At 33.3% G+C, this 6,336-nt stretch overlaps 1 non-coding gene across 1 annotated transcript; it reads right to left on the reverse strand.

Annotated features, from left to right (window-relative positions):
* Window positions 1-2,067: 2,067 nt before the first annotated feature.
* LOC122044648 lies at window positions 2,068-2,175 on the reverse strand. The gene has a single exon (XR_006129677.1). It is a non-coding gene; the product is annotated as a small nucleolar RNA R71 (small nucleolar RNA).
* Between the last annotated feature and the right edge of the window lie 4,161 nt (window positions 2,176-6,336).

A 6,336-nucleotide genomic window follows, 5' to 3' on the forward strand; every position in this document is an offset into this window, starting at 1 on the left:
GTGTCTCTAATTTATTTGAGCGGCTAAGTAAAGTGTAACAACTTTCTTAGCATTGATTGCTCAGAGAGCGGCTATGTAAGGTGTATCAATCTTCTTAGCAACTATCGCTCAATGTGCTTGCTGTCGTACGAATCATTTTCTCTATGTATGGATTAGATGTTCTAATATGATCTTTGTGACCAAACTATCAAATAGTCTATGTGACTTATTAGGTCTTTGTAACCAAACTCTCAAATAGTTTATGTGACTTATTAAGCCTTTGTGACTTGCCTAAATGAACTAGTCTTAGTGACTTACCTTGGACGAGTGGAAGATGTAGGAAATGGGAATGTGGGAACATGCCCACGTACCCCACTACTCTTAATGGAAAAGTCTATTATACCCATGGATTATTTCCCTTTATAAGGGGTGTGTCCAAGGTTCATTCGTGAAGTGGGAAAGAGAGAAAGACTTTTCACACGACGGTGGAAAGAGACATAGAGAGAGGGAAGAACATCTGAGGCGGTGGGATTTGGTTCATGGAATTACGGAAAGCTTTCTGATCATGTGATCGTTCTTCTAACAGCGAGTCTTGCCATCGTCGATTGTAGATCTGCATGAGATCGCTGTAAGCATTTACTGTTTTAATTCATTTTAATTCATGCATTTAGAATTATCAACACTCTTCTCCTTGCTCTTGAATTTATACTATAGAATGTCTTTCTCTTTGTTTTTTAGTTATAACTCCATCTTCATGGAGTACTACTCTTAATTATAGGATGAGGGAGTAGCCCAATGTATTGTCGGCATTCATTATATTTTTCTATTTGTCTTTCTTTGCCATATAATGTGTTTATCTATAATTCAATTTTATTATGCATACATGATTATGATACTAACCATGCATCTTCATATCCCACGGAACATGAGGAATGTCCTAAAGGTGAACTCAACTCTCCAACCCATAATGACCGAGACGTGAGGGGTTGTTCACAAAAGTAGTCCAAAAGCTCACGATAGCACCATTGGCTATCATTGAGCTTAATGGGTTTATCCGAATTCAGCATCATGTAGTAGGAGATAATGCCTAGAGGACCATAGGGCATCATGATAGGATCCTCCCTAAGAAAGATGTCACATTAGTGTGGTTACCTTTAAAGTATGCGTAGCCTTTGAATGAACATGCCAGTATAATTCTAAAAGTTTATATTGGTTACCTTAGAACAGACCACCTTCATGTGTATAAATAGTGAGGTAAGAGAGTGAATAGTGTTTAGAGTGTCAACAATCGTCATGTCGAAATCGAAATCCTAGAATTGCTCCCCAAGATCAAATTTCTCCTAAAACTCCTCATGTTTTCTTGATTCGTTTTCTTTCTCTTGACTTTTGTCATTTCAATTTCATTAGATAGTCTCCTTCATGATTCTTATTGGTATTTGATTTTACAGTCCCTGTAGGATTGATACTTTATTACTTGATGACAGTCGTGCACTTTAGGATTTCTCCCATCAAATTTTTGTTGTTATTGTCGGAGGCTATGTCAAAATTGATATTAGTTTGATCATGATTTGGTTAATCTAGATTTATTTTCTTTTCTACAAATCATGAGGATATCTTCTACTGATCGATTTTAAAATTGACAGACCTTCCATAAAAGGCAAACCTACAAAAGCAACTAGAGGCGGAGCAAACACAAGCAACCCCAAACATGGCCAACAACGAGAACTAGCCTATGAAGGATTACACTGCTCCTAACACCATAGGACTGAGGTCTAACATCATAATGCCTCCAATCGATGCCAAAAACTTTGAGTTGAAGCCTTCATTGATACATATGGTCCAACAAAATTAATTTGGAGGCACACCCATGGAAGATCCGAATATGCACTTGGAGGTATTTTTAGATATTTCTGCAACTTTAAAATATAACAGTTCCTCTATAGATGTAATCAAGTTGCTTCTATTCCCTTTCTCATTGAGGAACAAAGCGAAAGCTTGGCTCCATTCACTTTTGTCGGACAACATCTCCACATGGGATCAATGCAAATAATGGTTCCTTGATAAATACTTTCCTCCAAGAAAAATAGCACACTTGAGACACCTCATCATGAGTTTCATGTAGAAAAATAGAGAGTCCTTATTAGAGGCATGGGACAGATTCAAGGGACTGTTGCAACAATGCCCATATCATAGACTAGAGAAGTGGTTGATTATCCACACCTTTTACAATAGAATATCTTATGCAGTAAAGGTAACTTTAGACTCCGCAGCTTGTGGACCATTGATGAACAAGAGATTGGATGAAACCTACAACATCATAGAAAGCATAGCACTCAACCACCACCAATGGACAACTAAACGAGGTAACCCCATGAAGGTCACTGGTAAGTATGATGTGAATACCCATGATCTAATCGCAGCAAAGATGGATGTGCTCACCAAAAGGTTTGATTCTTTCCATGTCAATTTGGTGAACATAACTAATACATCTTGTGAGATTTGTGATTTGATAGGACATACAATGAACAATTGTCAACTTGGAGCTACTCCTGCACCCCTAATTGAACAAGTAGACATTATCAATAACTTCAACTTGAGGCAAAACAACCCTACTCAAACATGTACAACCCTTAGCATAATTTCTTACTTGAATAGTGAATTAGAAAAATCCAATAATCAGGTTAAGTTGCTTCTAATGGAGGTTGAACTCCTCAAGGAATAAACTAACCCAAGTTTAGTAATTGATCAGGTTCAAGATGGAACCTCAACTAAAGTCCAACAACTTGAGGAAGAAAATTTCAATATAAAATATCAGGTTACGAAACTTAAAGGTTCACTGGAAAAGTTCTCCATCAGATTCAATTCAAGGGCATTGACATGCTTCTTGGGGTTTAGTAAGTTGTGTACAACTAAACTGGACTTGGATTTAAAGTGAAAATCAGTCAAAACAAATCTTTCATGTCATTAGTTAATCGAAATAAACCTAGAATCCAATCATGGGTTCATAAAATTAATTTGACAAATCAAGTCGAACCGAACCAGTATTGAGTCTCTCAAAAACATGTACATGTTTTGGATAGATCTTATCTAAGACATGCTCAATGGGAAGCCAATCAGAAAAATATTTTTATTATTAGATAAATTGATTGGTTGTTTTTTTTTCTTAAAATGCATACTCAATTTTTATTATTGCTTAAATTAGAATGATTAGTTAAGGAAAATAGGCTTGCTTGACACTTGCTCAACCTAATACCAAGGTGGGGCAAGATGATAATACATTAGGGAAACTTGGTCTAGAGAGTCAAGTGGAGTAAGACGTATCCTACTTCATTAACTTAGCTAAGTGGAATTAATCGAAGCTATATCTCCACATCCTATACTAGTTAGAATACAATTTCTAAATTGATTAGCTAAGTGTTTAATTTCATGAATCAGCTTTGTCTAGAAAGTCCTCATTGCTATGGTACCCAAGAAAGTTCATGAACCTCGTCACAGCCTAAAAACTGAAACCTAAAATGGGCACTTAGTTAGTCAACTATTAAACTTGAATATAAATCAAATGGCAATCAATCTTTAAAATTCAAACTAATAAAGATTAAATTAAGAGCCATCTCACAAATTCTATAAAGCACACCGATTGAAAACCCTAGAAATGGGTGAGATAGATCTAGGATTTAATTAAATAATCAATTTTATAATTAATCAATTTAATCTAATTAATTATTTTAACTAATCTACTGAATCAACTTAATCAATTAAACTATTTTAATCAAATTTAACTAATTATTCTAATTAATTAATTCTAAACAACTTAATTAACTTAATTAATCAAAACTTTAATTTAAAAGTCTAAATTAATTAACCCAAAATTATTTCATAAGTAAAATTAAACATCAATTTAACAACTCAAATAAGTTAGTTTAATCTAAAGTTAATTAATTTAATTAATCTAATTTAACCGCATTTAGTTAAAACAAAATATGAAACTAATTAATTTAATTAAACTTAACTTAATTAATAAACTAAAAATAATTTAATTCAAACTTAATTCATAATTAAAGATTAAACATAAACTTATTTAATTAAAATAACTTAACCAAAACAACATAACTTAATATAATAAACAACTTAATTATTACCTTAACTAAATAAGTTTAAACATCAACTCAAATATTAAGTAAAATTAAATAATTGTAACTTAACCTGAATTAAACTAATAAACTTAATAAATAATCAAACTTAATTTAAATAATTAAAATTTAATTCAACTTAATTAAAATTAAGCAAAGTAATAAACCCAATTATTAAATTAACTTTCACTACAAGAAAAACTCTCATAGACATCGGTGAAACAACAGCGGTTTTAAGCAAATTCTGATGTCTTTGAGTATTTTATACCGATTTTTCCAAAAATCGGTGTCTATGAGCACAGATTTTCGCTCATAGACATCGATTTTTTTAGCCGATGTCTATGAGCGTCTTTTTTCATTAATAGACGTTGATTTTAACAATGGTTTTAAAAATCCGGTGTCTATGATAGCTTCCTTGTTCTATCTATGAAATCGGATAGTAAAAAACCATTGTTAAAAGTGGTATTAATGAACCAAAATAAAATAATTTAATTTTTCTACCAATACTTAGCCAAAATTTGCAACACTTCACTCTTCCCTCCAAACCTAAACCTATATCGTGTCGTCCACTGTATACCGTCGCGACGCCACCACCACTTTCCTCCTCGCCGCTGGCCATCCGGCCATCTCTCTCAGCCTCATCTCCCTCTTCCCCTTCCTAGATCGAGGTTTTTCCTTTATCCATTATCGCTACTGAAGTCCTTCCTCATCTTCGACAGTTTTATCTTCTTGATCTCTTGATTGCAAGTATTAATTGATTGATGCATGCAATGTGTTTGATGAAATTTCTCAAACACTACCCTAAGTTGATTTTATCATTTTTGTTTGCCAGATTGAGGAGTTGTTATTTTCTGTTGCTAAGTTGGTTTTATGTATTCCTTGAACTATCAAGTTTCTTTTATGTCTATGCTAATTCTTTTCACTGAAATGTCATGTTTTCTGGTTTATAAATTTACCTCTTTTTGTTGTTGTTGTTTCTATAGGATTTTGTGAATTTCTGAATCCATCTGAATAGTTCCTAATACGGTTTAGGGTTTAGGTGATGATTCATGAATGACTCATAGTTTATTTATTGGTATAATGATGAAGTACAAATTTTGTTTGTCATATGGCTCATTGTCGCTACTAAGTTAATTGTTGATTCTGAAAATATGAAATAGTATGTAATATGGCTCATTGTTGTAATTGTCTTGATATTTTTTATTGATTTTAGATTCATTAGTACAACAAAATGGACAAAGCATGGATGGAAAAGGATAAATTATCACATGAGTTTGAACTTGGACTAGAATCTTTCTTGCAATTTGCGCTGCAACATGCTACTAATCCTACTAGTATACCTTGTCCTTGTACGAAATGTGGCAATCTATGGAACAATAATATTAACAGCATAAGGGCACATGTGTACTATAATGGTATAGACTTAACATACAAAAAATGGATATGGCATGGGGAAGAATCTATATTAGGAGATTTAAAGAAAGAGAATGATGCAGCTGAAGAAAGTGAAAACTATTTTGCTGATAAACCTATAGACATGGTACACGCTGCATATGAAAGTTCAAAGAATCTAGATCAATTTATAAAATTACTTGAGGATGTTGAGAAACCTCTATATACTGGGTGTACTAAATTTATAAAGTTATCTGTGATTGTGCAATTATATAACTTGAAAGCGAAATATAGTTGGAGTGATAATAGCTTTACTGAACTACTTATCTTGTTTGGAGAAATGCTTCCCGTTGACAATGAATTACCTTTATCTTTATATGATGCAAAGAAAAGCTTATGTGCAATGGGGATGACTTATAAGAAAATACATACTTGCCCTAATGATTGTGTCTTATACTGGAAGGAGTATGAGGATTTTACCAATTGTCCTACTTGTGGGTTGTCAAGGTGGAAGTTGGCCAAGAATTCTAGGATAATTGAAGGAGTCCCTGCAAAGATTTTATGGTACTTTCCTCCTATTCCTAGATTTCAAAGAATGTTTCGGAGTAAGGAAATATCTAAGGAGTTAACTTGGCATGCTAATACAAGAGTATGTGATGCCTATATGTGACATCCAGCTGATGCACCTTGTTGGAGACTTGTGGATCATAATTGACCAGATTTTGCTTCTGAGATAAGAAATCTAAGATTGGTCATAGCAGCTGATGGGATCAATCCTCAAAGTTTGATGAGTTCTACATATAGTTGTTGGCCCGTTATAATGATCACCTATAAT

Source organism: Zingiber officinale, chromosome 2A, assembly GCF_018446385.1.
Source record: "Zingiber officinale cultivar Zhangliang chromosome 2A, Zo_v1.1, whole genome shotgun sequence".
Lineage (NCBI taxonomy): Eukaryota > Viridiplantae > Streptophyta > Magnoliopsida > Zingiberales > Zingiberaceae > Zingiber > Zingiber officinale.